This window comes from Schistocerca cancellata, chromosome 5 (assembly GCF_023864275.1).
Source record: "Schistocerca cancellata isolate TAMUIC-IGC-003103 chromosome 5, iqSchCanc2.1, whole genome shotgun sequence".
Classification (NCBI taxonomy): domain Eukaryota; kingdom Metazoa; phylum Arthropoda; class Insecta; order Orthoptera; family Acrididae; genus Schistocerca; species Schistocerca cancellata.
This window is the reverse complement of record NC_064630.1, coordinates 662,803,307-662,818,868: the sequence shown is the minus strand read 5'-3', so window position 1 is coordinate 662,818,868 and position 15,562 is coordinate 662,803,307. Positions and strand designations below refer to the sequence as shown.

Here is a 15,562-nt window from a genome sequence, read left to right as displayed (position 1 = left end):
TTACGAGTGTACTGCGCGAATTTTGAGCTTTATGTGCTAACTTTGAAGAACTTACTGGAGCACGTGAAATATGACACCTTGGTTGGGCGTGTGAAGTCTGTGACGTAAAGCGAGAGACTTGTTTGTTTCAAGAATGTGATGACTGCCCTGGAAAGGGAGGACTATCTTCACAGACACTTGGCTTGGATGGTGTAGCAGATAACTCTGCCGAAATTACATATGCGACATGGGAGGAAAATAAAGTAATTAAGAAAACTGTTGCCTTTGACAGTTTCATTGATGAACTTGGTAAATGGTCAGTGAAAGCAGTAACACACCAGAATCTGAAGAAATTGCAACAACACATTCCAGAAGTGAAAGGATGTTTAGTGCTTCACTGTGATTTTGCTGACAACTGGTCTGTAAATCTCCCTCAAGAAGTACAAGTGTATTATTGGAGTAATAAGCAGGTTTCAATTTTTGAAGGAGTGACGTATTTTCAAAACAAGACCACAAGTGTTGCAGCTATAAGTGATGACACAGGACATGACTCAGCACATGGTTTGCTAGCAATGCGAAAAATTCTTCAATTACGAACGGGGTCAGAGAAGATCATTATTATTTCTGTTGGTGGTCCTAGTCATTTTAAAAATCGTTGTCAGCTGTTTTAATTGAGTAAGTCGCTTGTGCCAACTGACTCGGAATACAGTGCTACTGGTCACGGGAATGGGCTTTGTGATGGTATAGGAGGCGTGCTGAAGCACCATGCTACAAAACGTAATCTTTCCAGACCAAATATAGCTTCGATTCAGAATGCAGAGGATTTTACGAGAGTCGTGAAATCTTACACGTCCACAGCCCTCACTCTTTTGTCCAAAGAGGAAATCGAAGAATTCCGTGAGCAGAAGAAAGAAGAATGGTCCAAACAAATTACTCCTGTGAAAGGAATTCAGAAGACACATTTTTGGACTCAAAATGATGGACGAACTCATATTGCATGCACTTTAAAGAGTAAGAAAGAAGAAATTTCGTTCGTTCGGCCGACACCTCAGAAACAGCAGGATAATATTCAGATGCACAACCTGAGAAGGGGGATGTTTGTGGCGTGTGTGTATGACTGTGACTGGTGGATTGCAGAGATTATAGACATCAGTTATGAGTTAAGCGAAACTGTAGTGAACTTTATGCTACCACATGGACCAGCTGCTGGATATAGGTTCCCAGCTAAAACACACAACAATGCCATCAGTGCTCACTTCCTGTTCACAATGTTTTGAAGACTGTAAGTGTCCAGTTCCTATCGGTTCAACAGGAAGACATCATTCTGTATCAAAGGAAGATACTGAAGCAGTGGAACACGTTTTTAGTTCATTGGCTGGCTAATTTCAGTACAAAACAGAGTGCACAGAAGTTGTATAAATTGAAACATTTAAGTATTTGGTCCTTTCACATACATTTTGGAACCATTTAAAATGCTTGAAAAATGAGTCTCTTACTCATCTTTCAAAACTAAAATTATGTTAAGGAAGCCTAGGTTTGGATTTTTATGAGCCTGTTACGTGATAACGTTGTAATAAAAAAGGTTTTATGTATGGCAAGAATTTCAATTGTTTATAAAACCCGTTCAACCTAAAAGTGGAAGCTCTCCTTTACAGGGAATGTAGAACTATATGGTACAAATCAACAACAAAAAAAGTCAAAATTTTGTGGATTGGCATTATTGAAAATTTTTTTTCATCAATTATAAGAAGTTCAGAACGCTATAGTAAAAGAACTTTGACAGGTAAGTCCAAATGGAGGATTTCTTTGTAATCATAAAGCACTTACATTTCAAATAAAAAACTCCAGCAAAATATCTAGAACTGTTCCAGAGATACAACATATTAAATTTTTTTCCAAAATTCTCATCTTCAAAAATGTATGGGCAGTGTCATCTTTGGAGTGCTGGATCTCGGAGCAGAAATTTTTTTGGAGAAAACAAAAAAATAAGTGTTCCTTACGTCCTTTATTTTAACATATGCTAAACTCAATAACATCAGAGACTATGAAGGTAATATTTTTTCCCAGCCTGTCTGAATTGATATGTACCATGCCACAGAGGTATATGTTAATCATAGTAAGCTTTGGAACTCATTCAGAGACTAAGATGTGAGAATCATTTACGCCCTTATCAGTTAACGAAAGGCAAAAGATATGAGCAAGTGTTTTGGCCAAGACTACGATGAAGCATTCATCAAGAGTGGCGTGCCGCGCGGGGTAGCCGACTAGCCGTGCGGTTTAGGGCGTCTTGTCACGGTTCGCGCGGCTGCCCCCGTCGGAGGTTCGAGTCCTCCCTCGAGCATGGGTGTGTCTGTTGTCATTAGCGTAAGTTAGTTTAAGCTAGATTAAGTAGTGCGTAAGCCTAGGGACCGATGACCTAAGCAGTTTGGTCCCATAGACCTTACCACAAATTTCCAAGAGTGGGGTATAGAAAGGCGTATATAAAAGAATGGATTCACAATTTGAATCCAGTCCTTAAAGGCTAAGAGGATAATCAAAAATCACCCCTAAATTTGAAAACAGTTGCTAGTGACATCTAAAACTTTTTTGTCTCAGCATGCTACAGTGGGACAAGTTTTGTTGAGTTGGCAATGTGGTGGGCAACGCAGGAGGCATGCAAAAGGGGTCCTCACTTTAGGTATTAGCCCCAGGAGCCCCCACGACTTTAGTTGCATCTCTGTTACAATTGCAAGTAGTGTTTTTCAGTAGTAGCACTGTTGGAACACAACTTACCCCCGCATAGAGTTACTGTAAATATTTCTTTCGACATTTCCGTTTTATGAAGTTTTTCTTTTACTGCGATATGAAACAGTGCTAGTGGTCCAATAATAATATTAGAAAATGAACAAAGTATTACGACTTATGGTACAGAGTTGTGGGAACTAACTCAAAGGGTAAAAGACGGGTTTTTGGCTTTCGAGATGGATTTTTGAAGACAGAGTTATGAATTTTCCAGGCTTATTAGAAATGACACAATTAGAGATCATGAAAATCGAAAGCACAATTCTAAACTTCATAGAATGAAAGCGCTTGCTCTCATATCGTAATTTACAATGTATGCCAAGCACAAGATGGACAAAATGAATTTGGGAGTGGACTCCATATCAAAGAAGAAAGCGTGGTAGAACTTCCAAATGCTAGAAAGATGAAAGTCCTTCTTCCTTCTCTTGTGCCTTCGTGCCGCATCAACACAGGGTCAGCATGATTATTTGCGGATTTGGCATGGTTAATTTAAGGGGTGGCCGTATGCGCTTTCTGTCACCACCCTGTTACCTCCCTGCGACAGTTATAGTTGGTGGTTACTTTAATCTACCCTCGGATTGTCGGCGAAAATACGTATTCAAAACCGGTGGTAGGTATAAAACATTGTCAGATATTGTACTAAACGCCTTCCCTGAAAACTGTTTTGAGCAGTTAGTTCAGGAACTCACTCGAAGTGTAAATGGTTGCGAAAACATACTTTACCTCTTAGCAACAAAATAATCCTGAGGAAATAGCGAGCATGATAACGGATGCAGTGATTAGTAACCACAAGGTTGTTGTGGCGAGACTGACTACTGCAACATCCAAATCCACCAAAAATAAACGCAAAATACAGGATGTATCAAAAAGAATCATCCATTTTTTTAAAAAAAAAAACATAACTATTATGTTATTTGAGGTATGAGCGTGAACAACGTACTTTCCGAAAGAGCAGACTCTCGAGTTTTACATGGTTCCAGCTAGGTAGCAGCAGTGTGCGTCCACTTTACTTCTAGTAAAAGCGGTGTTGGGACAACAGAAAACGTTTTGTGTTCTACGTTTTGCGCAATGCGGGTCAGTAATAACTGTTTAGCATGACATTCGTATTGAGTATGGTGTAAATCCAACTACACCACAGAGCATTCGATGACGGAATGGACAATTCCGAGAAACAGGTTGTTTGTGTAAAGGCAAATCGCCGGGCCGTCCCCGAGTGTTTGACACAGACGTCGAATGCATCCGCCAAAGTTTCACAAGGAGCCCGCAGAAATCCGTTCGCCGTGCAGCTTGACAGCTCAACATTCTCCGATGACCGTCTGGCATGTGTTGTGTCGACTTTTACACACGAACCCATACAAAATTCATCTACCGCAAGCTCTTCGTGAAGGTGACAAACAACAAGGTGTGGAGTTCTGTTAATTCCGTTCTTGGTAAAATGGATGACGGTTTTCTTCCTCGCTTAGCGTTTAGTGACGAGGCAACTTTCCTTTTAAATGGAAAGGTGAACCGTCACAATGTGAGAATACAGGGTACGGAACAACCACATGAAGTTGAACGACATGAGAGGGACTCTCCAAAATTTAATGTGTTTTGTACAGTCTCACGGAAAATGTGTATGGTCTATTTTTCTTTGCCGAGAACACTGTTACAGGAAGCACATATCTCTATACGCTCGAGAACTTTCTTCTCCCACAGTTGGAGACTGATTCGAACGACTTCATTTACCAACAGGATGGGCGGGAATTTTTAAATCAAATGATTAATGAGCGATGAATCGGTCGCATTGTACCAAATGATTCAGCCTTACATTACTCGCCTCTAAGGTCACCGGACCTGACTGTATGTGATTATTTCCTGTGGGGATTTATAAAAGACTCTGTTTATGTATCTCTGTTATCAACAACAATTAATGAACTGAGACATCGCATAACAGCTGCTGTGGAAGCTGTAACTCAAGACATGCTCGCTGCAGCGTGGAAAGAATCTGAATACCGCATTGACATATGCCGCGCATCTCAAGGGGGGCATATTGAACACATTTGAAAAGGCATTTAAAAACCTTTTTGAGTTTCCCGTTCATCAAAAAACAAAATTCATTGTATATGTTTATTAGTTTCAGAAATATAGACGTGGCAAATCGGATGATCCTTTTTGATATACACTGTGTCTATATACTAAAAATGCAGATAAGAGTTCGCGTAGAGCATTCTTAAGAGACAGTCTCCATTCCTTCCAACTTAACTATGTAAGTGCAGACAAGATGTGGCCTACATTTAAAGAAATAGTATCGACAGTGATTGAGAGATTTATAACTAATAAATTAATAAAAGATGGCACTGATTCCCCATGGTACATAAAACAGGTTAGAGCACTGTTGCAGAAGCAATGAAAAAAGCACGCCAAATTTAAAAGAACACAAAATCTCCAAGACTGACGATGTTGTACTGAAGCTCGAGACTTAGCGCAGATTTCAATCGGAGATACTTTTTATAACTTCCAGAACGAAACTTTGTTTTGAAATCTGGTAGGAAATCCAAGAAGATTTTGGTCATGTGTAAAGTACACCAGCAGCAATACACAATCAATACCATCACTGTGCGACGCCAATGGTAATATTACCTGTGACAGCGCCACTAAAGTTGAGTTACTAAACACAGTTTTCCGAAATTCCTTCACCCAAGATGACGAAGTAAATATTCCAGAATTCGAATCAAGAACAGCTGCCAATATTAATAACTTAGAAATAGATATTTTCGATATGGCGAAGCAGCTTAAATTTCTTAATAAAGGCAAGGCTTCTCGTCCAGGTAGTATACCCATAAGGTTCCTTTCACTGTATACTGATACAATAGCTCCAGACTTACAAGGGAACCTCCCCATCGCACCCCCCTCAGATTTAGTTATAAGTTGGCACAGTCGATAGGCCTTGAAAAACTGAACACAGATCAATCGTGAAAACAGGAAGAATTTATGTGGAACTATGAAAAAATAAGCAAAATATACAAACTGAGTAGTCCATGCGCAAGATAGGCAACATCATGGCTAATGTGAACACAGGAGCGCCGTGGTCCCGTGGTTAGCGTGAGCAGCTGCGGAACGAGAGGTCCTTGGTTCAAGTCTTCCCTCGAGTGAAACGTTTAACTTTTTATTTTCAGACAATTATCAAAGTTCAGGCACTCACACATAATCAAATTAGCTCTCCAATATTACAGGACATGTTCAGATTTCCTTGGACATATGCAGGATTTGATGGTCTACACACGGAAAAATTTGAAAACGTTAAAAACATATGTTATGGCAGAGCACATGGAAAACTGTTCAAAAATGGCTCTGAGCACTATGGGACTTAACATCTGTGGGCATCAGTCCCCTAGAACTTAGAACTACTTAAACCGAACTAACCTAAGGACATCACACACATCCATGCCCGAGGCAGGATTCGAAACTGCGACCGTAGTAGTCGCGCGGTTCCGGACTGAGCGCCTTAACCGCGAGACCACCGCGGCCGGCTGGAAAACTGTGCGACTGTGAAACTGTTGCATTCATTTGTTGCAGTTTATGTGACAAACTCTTATGTTTTCATCACTTTTATGGGAGTGATTACCACATCCACAAGAAAACCTAAATCGGGCAAGGTAGAAGAATCTTTTTACCCATTCGCCAAGCGTGCAAGTTGGGTGGGTCGACAACATATTGCTGTCATGTGACGCACATGCCGTCACCATTGTCGTATAGAATATATCAGACGTGTTTCCTGTGGAGGAATCGGTTGACCTATGACCTTGCGATCAAATGTTTTCGGTTCCCATTGCAGAGGTACGTCCTTTCGCCTACTAATCGCACGGTTTTGCGGTGCGGTCGCAAAACACAGTCGCTAAACTTATTACAGTGAACAGAGACGTCAATGAACGAACGGACAGATCATAACTTAAAAAAAAAAAGTAAATTTTTCACACGAGGGAAGACTTGTACCAAGGACCCGTCGTTCAGCAGCTGCTCACGCTAACCACGGGACCACGGCGCTCCTGTGCGCAGATTAGCCATGATGTTGCCTATCTTGCGCATGGACTACTCAGTTTGTATATTTTGTTTATTTTTTCATAGTTCCACACAACTTCTTCCTGTTTTCTCGATTGATCTGTGTTCAGTTTTTCAAGGCCTATCCACTGTGCCAACTTATAACTAAATCTGAGGGGGGTGCGATGGGGAGGTTCCCTCGTTAGCATTAATAAACAACCGCTCGCTTTACGAAAGATCGTTATTTAAACACTGGAAAGTAGCACAGGTCACACAAATACTCAAAATAGGAAATTGGAGTAATCCTGTGAATTACAGACCCATGTCACTGACATCAGTTTGCAGTAGGATATTGGAACATGTACTACTGTGTTGGAACATTATGAATTACCTCGAAGGTAACGGATACAACACGGATTCAGAAAATATCGTTCTTGTGGAACACAACTAGCTCTTTATTCGTATTGTTATCAACAGTGGATCTTAGACTGATTTCATATTTCTAGATTTTCAGAAGGTTTTCGATAACTTTCCTCACGGGGGATTTATAATTAAATTGCGTGCTCAAGGAGTATCGTTTCAGTTGTGCTACTGGATTCGTGACTTCCCGTCAGAAAGGTCACAGTATGTAGTAACCGACGGAAAGTAGTCGAGTAAACAGAAGTTATATTTAATGTTCCCCCAATGAAGTGTTATGCGTCTTCTGCTGTTCCTAATCTACATAACAATTTAGGATACAATCTGAGCAACCTTCTTATATTGTTTGCGGATGATGCTGTCATTTATCGTCTAGTAAAGCCATCAGAAGATCAAAACCAATTGCAGAATGACGCGATATCTGTATGGTCGTGTGACTAGGGCCTCCCGTCGGGTAGAGGTAGACCGTTCGCCGGGCGGAAGTCTTTCGATTTGACGCCACTTCGGCGACTTGAGCGTCGACGGGGATGAAATGACGATGAGTAGGACAACACAACACCCAGTCCCTGAGAGGAGGAAATCTCCGACCCAGCCGGGAATCGAACCCGGGCGCTTAGGATTGACATTCTGTCGCGCTGACCACTTTCTTTTTCCGATATAGTTCGTTGCGTTTGGTCTGGGCGGACGTCACAGGACATCCATTCAACTTGATCGTTGATTCCTTGACTCAGTTTTTTTTATTACAGAGAGCACGCAGCCTTCTGACCGAACACGTTGAGCTACCGTGCCGGCTTTAAATGAAGGGGAGTCAACAGCACCCGGTGTTTCCAGGCGGTCACCCGTCCAAGTACTAAACGGGCCCGATGTTGCTTAACTTCGGTGATCGGACGAGAACCGGGTTATTCAACATGGTATGGCCGTTGGCTTTATGAAGGACACAAAACACCCAGTCTCCTGCCGGGAATCGAACCCGGGCCCCCCGCGTAGTAGGCGGTAATGCTACTGCTACGCTACGGAGGCAGACATCCACTCAGCGGATATCTGTATGGTGCGAAAAGTGGCAACTGACTCTGAATAACAAGAAGTGCGAGATCGTTTACATGAGTACTACAAGAAATCCGTTAAATTTAGATTATACGATAATTCAGACGAATCTAAAGGCTGACAATACAACTAAATACTTAGGAATTGCAGTTATGAACAACTTAAATTTTTGAAAGATCACATAGACAACATTCTAATTTACTCGTATTTATACTACGCTAATGTGAATGATTTACTAGATCATAGAATGCACCTCTAACATACGGGCGCTAGAGGCTCAGTCTGTCTATCGCGATTATTAACGCACAGCAGATCGCATACTTTCGCAGCACTTGAATATTTAATGTAAATACAGGGCTATTACAAATGATTGAAGCGATTTCATAAATTCACTGTAGCTCCATTCATTGACATATGGTCACGACACACTACAGATACGTAGAAAAACTCATAAAGTTTTGTTCGGCTGAAGCCGCACTTCAGGTTTCTGCTTCCAGAGCGCTCGAGAGCGCAGTGAGACAAAATGGCGACAGGAGCCGAGAACGCGTATGTCGTGCTTGAAATGCACTCACATCAGTCAGTCATAACAGTGCAACGACACTTCAGGACGAAGTTCCACAAAGATCCACAAACTGCTAACTCCATTCGGCGATGGTATGCGCAGTTTAAAGCTTCTGGATGCCTCTGTAAGGGGAAATCAACGGGTCGGCCTGCAGTGAGCGAAGAAACGGTTGAACGCGTGCGGGCAAGTTTCACGCGTAGCCCGCGGAAGTCGACGAATAAAGCAAGCAGGGAGCTAAACGTACCACAGCCGACGGTTTGGAAAATCTTACGGAAAAGGCTAAAGCAGAAGCCTTACCGTTTACAATTGCTACAAGCCCTGACACCCGATGACAAAGTCAAACGCTTTGAACTTTCGGCGCGGTTGCAACAGCTCATGGAAGAGGATGCGTTCAGTGCGAAACTTGTTTTCAGTGATGAAGCAACATTTTTTCTTAATGGTGAAGTCAACAGACACAATGTGCGAATCTGGGCGGTAGAGAATATCCACGCATTCGTGCAGCAAATTCGCAATTCACCAAAAGTTAACGTGTTTGGTGCAATCTCACGGTTTAAAGTTTACGGCCCCTTTTTCTTCTGTGAAATAAACGTTACAGGACACGTGTATCTGGACATGCTGGAAAATTGGCTCATGCCACAACTGGAGACGGACAGCGCCGACTTCATCTTTCAACAGGATGGTGCTCCACCGCACTTCCATCACGATGTTCGGCATTTCTCAAACAGGAGATTGGAAAACCGATGGATCGGTCGTGGTGGAGATCATGATCAGCAATTCATGTCATGACCTCCACGCTCTCCCGACTTAACCCCATGCGATTTCTTTCTGTGGGGTTATGTGAAAGATTCAGTGTTTAAACCTCCTCTACCAAGAAACGTGCCAGAACTGCGAGCTCGCATCAACGATGCTTTCGAACTCATTGATGGGGACATGCTGCGCCGAGTGTGGGAGGAACTTGATTATCGGCTTGATGTCTGCCGAATCACTAAAGGGGCACATATCGAACATTTATGAATGCCTAAAAATACTTTTTGAGTTTTTGTATGTGTGTGCAAAGCATTGTGAAAATATCTCAAATAATAAAGTTATTACAGAGCTGTGAAATCGCTTCAATCATTTGTAATAACCCTGTACGTGTGTCTCCCGAAGTTAATTCCAGCACAACTTCTTCATCTATAGGCGTCCGTTGATCAAACCACACAGCTCAAACTTCCAAACGACCACAATAAAACTGTATTGCAGAATCTCTTCGACAATCCTGACTTATTTTTGTCACGCGTTAGACTTCCTATTTCGTTTTTAAAAAAGGATCTAACGTCTCATCAACGTCGAGGTCATAAGGAACCTACCTCGATACCCCCACGATGACGTTAACTACTAGACCAAAGAAAGAATAAGTTATAGAATGTGTGTTTCCTTATTACACAGATGATTTCGATTCATTAACCTAAACTGATCAATTCACACCTTTGATCTATGTAAAACGACAGAGGAGGGAAGCATTTACCATTCGCTCCATTGGATCACTTTATCGAAGATGAATACTTAATATATTTCCATTCACTTGTGACATACGGAGTCTTATTCTGAGGAACATCAGAAGCTAGTAAAGTCTATGTGGTACAAAGGCGGATCACCAGATTTACGAGCAGAGTCCACCCTAGATGCTCTTGCAAGAATTTATTCGGACCGACGGGGATCGCACCACGCTATGCAAATAAGTTTTTTCACTTATGTACTTTGTCAACAAGACTCACACAATATACAAAATGAACAATGCTTACCATGGTCACCATACAAAAAGTAAACACGATCTACACAAAGATTTGAAAAAATCTCAGCGTAGTACGTAAGGGAGTAAACTATTAAGGCACACAGATATATAACGAACTTCCAGTCACTGGGAAACTGACTAAATTTAAAAAAATCGTCTTGTCTTCGGATAGCTCTTTCTTTACAGACATCTTTTATTAATGTATTGGACTTTTGAACTGTGATGAATTTTAAATGTTACTGTACGAACCTACCTCTAGCACTAATGTCTCATTTCTTTACAATCTTTTTATATATGAATTGGATTGTAAGCCATTTGTATAATTGCTATTACTGCCTCATTATCTGTGCACTAGAAGCTCATTTTTATGTAAGGATTTATGTACGAATTAGATCGAAAACCTTATGCAAATTTGTATGTGGTTATTATTGTAATCTGACAAGTTTTACATCGAAGCGATGCGCTCGCGTCAAATATATATGGAACTGCAAAATTAATAAAATAATAAAATAAATAAATAAACCGACAGTTAGCAACTAAATAACATGTATTCATATGAGATAACTATCCACATATGCAACTCGAATCGAAATTTTCGACAGGCAGAACATAATACGTTATTCTGGATGAAGACCGTCAACAAGCAGAGAAGCACCATCAAGCGTAATTCAGGAAACTGTTATAGTGCAATTTCTGTTCCTCGTATACATTAATGACTTAGCGGATATGTTAGTTGGAACCTCAGACTTTTCGCAGATGACGCGTTACCTATCAGGAACTGATATCTGATAAAACTCTAGTAATATCCCGTTGAATCTGGATAAAATATCAGCCTGCTGCAAGGACTGGTTGCACTACCAAGAAATGTGGAACTGTGCATTGCAATAAACGTTAAAATTTGGTGGCTAATGCGTGAGGACATGAAGTGGAACAATATTAATACTTTCTAGAATGTACATATATTATTTTCATAACAAAAACAAAATACTCTTTGTAACTGTATATTACTAACACAGAGTAGCATTCATGATATGCTTTTCAGATAAAACGATTTCCAGTCTTCGATGTATTGGTAGGATGCTAGGAGACTGCACATCACATGAGAAATAGATTACTTACAAAGCACGTTATTGGAATACTACTGAAGTAGCCTATCAGATCGGTCTAATAGGAGACAACGAACATAATACAAGGAAATGCACGGTGAATCAACTCATGAGGAAAAATCCCGTGTTGCATAGTCGATGAAAGACGCCTAATAGATCACAAAGGTTTCAAGAACCGATTCCCCATAGGGCCCTGCGAATAGTCTGCTTTTGTCAAGAGTGCGTAGACAAAATTAAAGAATGGCTACATTTCGCACGGAGGCATGTAGGCAATCATTCTTCCTCCTGCCCGCAAGTGAAACGGGAAGAAACCTTTAGTATACTTCTACATGAATTTCATAGTGATTCACAGAACGTAGAGGTGACTACAGTTTGGGAAAACTGGAGATGTTTCTGACAGGTCAAGCATCTTCTTATGAGAGGAGGCACTTTCTCATATGGGTGCTAGTAATTTGTCAAATCATGGAAATTTCGATGCGGGACAACTTGGAGATATTTTGTTTGTGTTACAGTAAAGTGTATACACCTCACGTGTGAATTCCTGTAGAGTACAACGCTAAGTGAACAAAGAACAGTTACAGATTACAAATTAGCGTCGTATGCCATTAAAGGGTTTTCCAGGGTTTTCGGAAAGCGCACATCAATCTAACCTCCTGTAAACTTACTCAAAGGATATATGCAGCTTCATCTAGTGGGACTGAAATTCGAAGGAATGTAACGAATACATTAATTTGTTGCATGTTTGGGTCGTCCAAAACAACGATCTTTGGAAACTGTCACAAAAACCGGTTAAAATATACTTACGCCCAAAACCGTCTTCTTGTGAGATGAACGAATGCAATGTGAGGAATCTCATTATGCAAATGAAATATTTTTGTGTTTTATTCTGACCCTTAAGAGTCTAGCGCGGATTACTCTCCACGTACCGACAAGCCTCAGTTCATTAGTGGCATGTATCCCTAGTTTGCAATTGTACTTTATATCTATTGCTGAATAAATTACGATGTCTGCATACGTTGCGTGAGTCACTCGAACAAACAGTTTAAACCTTGAGTCCCAGGCATCATCGATTACATTTTCTAACTGCTTCACAGTTAAAATTCCACTGACGTGGGTGGTGGATGAAATCTAAAGAACAAAGGGATCATGGTACCTTAATGATAGTCGACTTTGATTGTAATCATGAACAATGTGATATTCGTATAATTGTTTTGAATATGTGCACTCATATTCAGGATGGACGAGAGTACGCTGAAGTCATGCGAGCTGTATTGTATCTGAAAAATATATTACCGCAATAATACATCTACATCTGACGCTATATCAGTGCCTCAGAAGCTACCATATGTTAGGTGATAGAGGGTACGTGGTGCTCCAGAATACATAATTTAAAGAAAGTACAGAACAGTGGAAATGAGATCGTTTACCAGAAACTTGAAGCATTATAACGCATACCAGATTGATTTAGAGTATATGAAAAATTATATTATTTGCTACTGACAACTTCTCTGTTATTGGTTTGTTTGTTTGCTTCTGTTATATTGTGTAAATTCCACATAAAGTCTATAAGCTTACCCCTCATTTCAAGTAGTCTATCGATACACTTCTTATTCTCAGCTAGCTCGTCTTCCAGAACTTTTGATAAGTCTTCGTAAAATTTGGTTGAAGACTGCGGCTGCATTTTCACACTTCGAACAGCGCGGTCAAAATCAATGCGCTACAGAGATGAATTGCCTGGTACTTTCCTCCACAGATGTTACACTTTACTGTTCCATTTCGAGTTTCGACCAAGGTCGTCTGCAACAGAGGCCGGCGTTCTTCGACTATAGCAGCATAATAGTTTAATTTTATGTTGGAAAGCTATGCTATTATTACCCTTTAAAAATCAGTAAGCGTTTAAATACCTCATGAGCAAGAAATAGTATAAAAGTCAGTCATCGGAAAGCCTATCGAAGAATCTCTTATCCATACAATTTTCGAAGAGATAGCTAAGACTTTGAATAAGCGTATCTATCCCGTAAAATGTCTTTTAATCCTTAGTTTCCCCATCACGTTTAATTTGTGCATACATTAAAATTAGTCACACCAAAGGCTGTGGCTTTAAATATCTGTGGAAATGCCAGTAAGCCAGAAGCTGTATGTCAACAACCATATGACACAAGTACTTACTGAGTAAAATGTACAAACGTGTGACGGCGAATATCTTGTACGGGTTGCTTGAAAAGGTACCAGCAACTCAGATTGTATTACCGACCTTTGTTAAATTTGTTTAACCAAATCTTTGCATTAGATTGTTAAAACACTAAACAGCACGTTTATGTTTTTCATTACCATCTGTTTGTTTACACGTTCGCGTATAGAATGCACAGTATCTTATCTTTAATTTGAGAAATTATCAGATGGTCCTGCCTGCATGTCAGTTTTTCTGCGATATTTATCCAGAACTAGTAGTAAATGTAGAGGTTTCAAACGTTCGCCACAGTGGAAATCTGTATAAAGTATGCAATTCGCCACAAATCAATTTTCAACTTTTGGTCATAACTTTTAGGATTCGGATTTATTGTTTCCTAACGACTTCGCTTGCAGCGGGAGTGTTTGGCCTCAACAGACATTAAGAAATTTATGTTATACAGAAATCACGAATAATTGCGGTTTATCATCGGATCTCAAATTTCCTAAATTGGTTCTTTATTCTGAATGACCATTAAAGGAAGGGACAATTTTTGTCAGTTGGCACAGGGTCCCGACTCATATTTATTTTATTACACTTTTTAGCGTGGTCCCGCACAGATTTTTCGTAAGAAATGTACAAAGTTTCATACTGGTTAAGAAAATAGCTTACTATGCTGAAACTTAAAACATGAAGGAAAAATCGTAGTGAAACTTAGTGACTTTATCCATTGTGGTACATAGGATCATGGGAAAACATGTGATAGGTACCTGTTGATTTGGATTTCCGTCTGATGAAAATATATGGAGTCACCCATGTTCAGAATCTACCAAGACGATACCAAGTCCAAAGGTATTTTTATTTTATGGATTTGAAAAATGCTAATGCTATGTTTGTTGGACAGTGTGGCCTCTTAAATCCAGATCATGGTTTGAAATGAATGTAGCATACTGTATTTTTGGAATGCCTTAATTTGAAATTTTCCTTCATGGTGTCTAGTATTTGTGGTACACTGTGCATAAACTTTTTTGTATGCTCTTGATAAAAAATCAAGAAACTCAGTAGTCTGTGAATGTGACAGCAAAACTCATGTGAAATTACACAGCCACTAGTACAGGGCTAGATCACTGTCATTATGGCTTATAGTATAGAGCCTATTGAATATTTTTCCTTGCTGCTGGAGTATGAAGAGGTGAGATTGTTAGTGGGCAGAAGGCTAACTTCAAAGTAGTTTAAAATATTCTGTCTGTAGCACTTATAATGGTTGTATAAAGAAATATTGGTTGGGTCTACTGTAAATCATGATTCTGTTTCAACAGGTTGAGGACAAGGGCTATGTCAGCTAGCTCATGCAGTGCATTAGCTATTTAAGTGTGTGATGTGTTACTGAATTCTCTTTTTACATTAAAGCACCATATTTTTTTCTAACATGATGAATATGATCAATCATTCAGTTAAAATGAAATTATGATTGGAATTTGTGACATTCTTAGACAATTTCTTTACTATTAAGTTTTCACTTGATATATACAAGACTTTCTTTTAATATCCTGTGACTTATTTTCACCAGCCACAATCAGATTTTACTGTAGGGATTCTGCAGGATTAACAGTGGACAGTGAATGAGAAGTACTGCTGATGCTGCTAATTAAGGCTATTATTCAAATCAGTTTGTGGCTCTAATGGCCTTAAAATTTCTCAGAGAAAGTACT

At 40.0% G+C, this 15,562-nt stretch overlaps 1 protein-coding gene and 1 pseudogene across 3 annotated transcripts in view; one reads left to right on the top strand and one right to left on the bottom strand.

The window, feature by feature from the left end:
• Positions 1 to 8,000: 8,000 nt before the first annotated feature.
• LOC126189720 (5S ribosomal RNA) lies at positions 8,001 to 8,119 on the bottom strand (annotated as a pseudogene).
• A 5,354-nt stretch (positions 8,120 to 13,473) lies between these two features.
• LOC126187354 (palmitoyltransferase ZDHHC16) overlaps positions 13,474 to 15,562 on the top strand; it is a 104,129-nt gene continuing 102,040 nt past the window's right edge. For 2 of the 3 annotated variants that reach the window (XM_049928381.1, XM_049928383.1), the window contains exon 1: positions 13,474 to 13,905. The gene's annotated coding sequence lies outside the window, so the exon portion shown is untranslated. Of the gene's footprint in view, positions 13,906 to 13,985; positions 14,703 to 15,562 lie in introns of those variants that run through there. The other variant, XM_049928382.1, reaches the window with a different exon arrangement.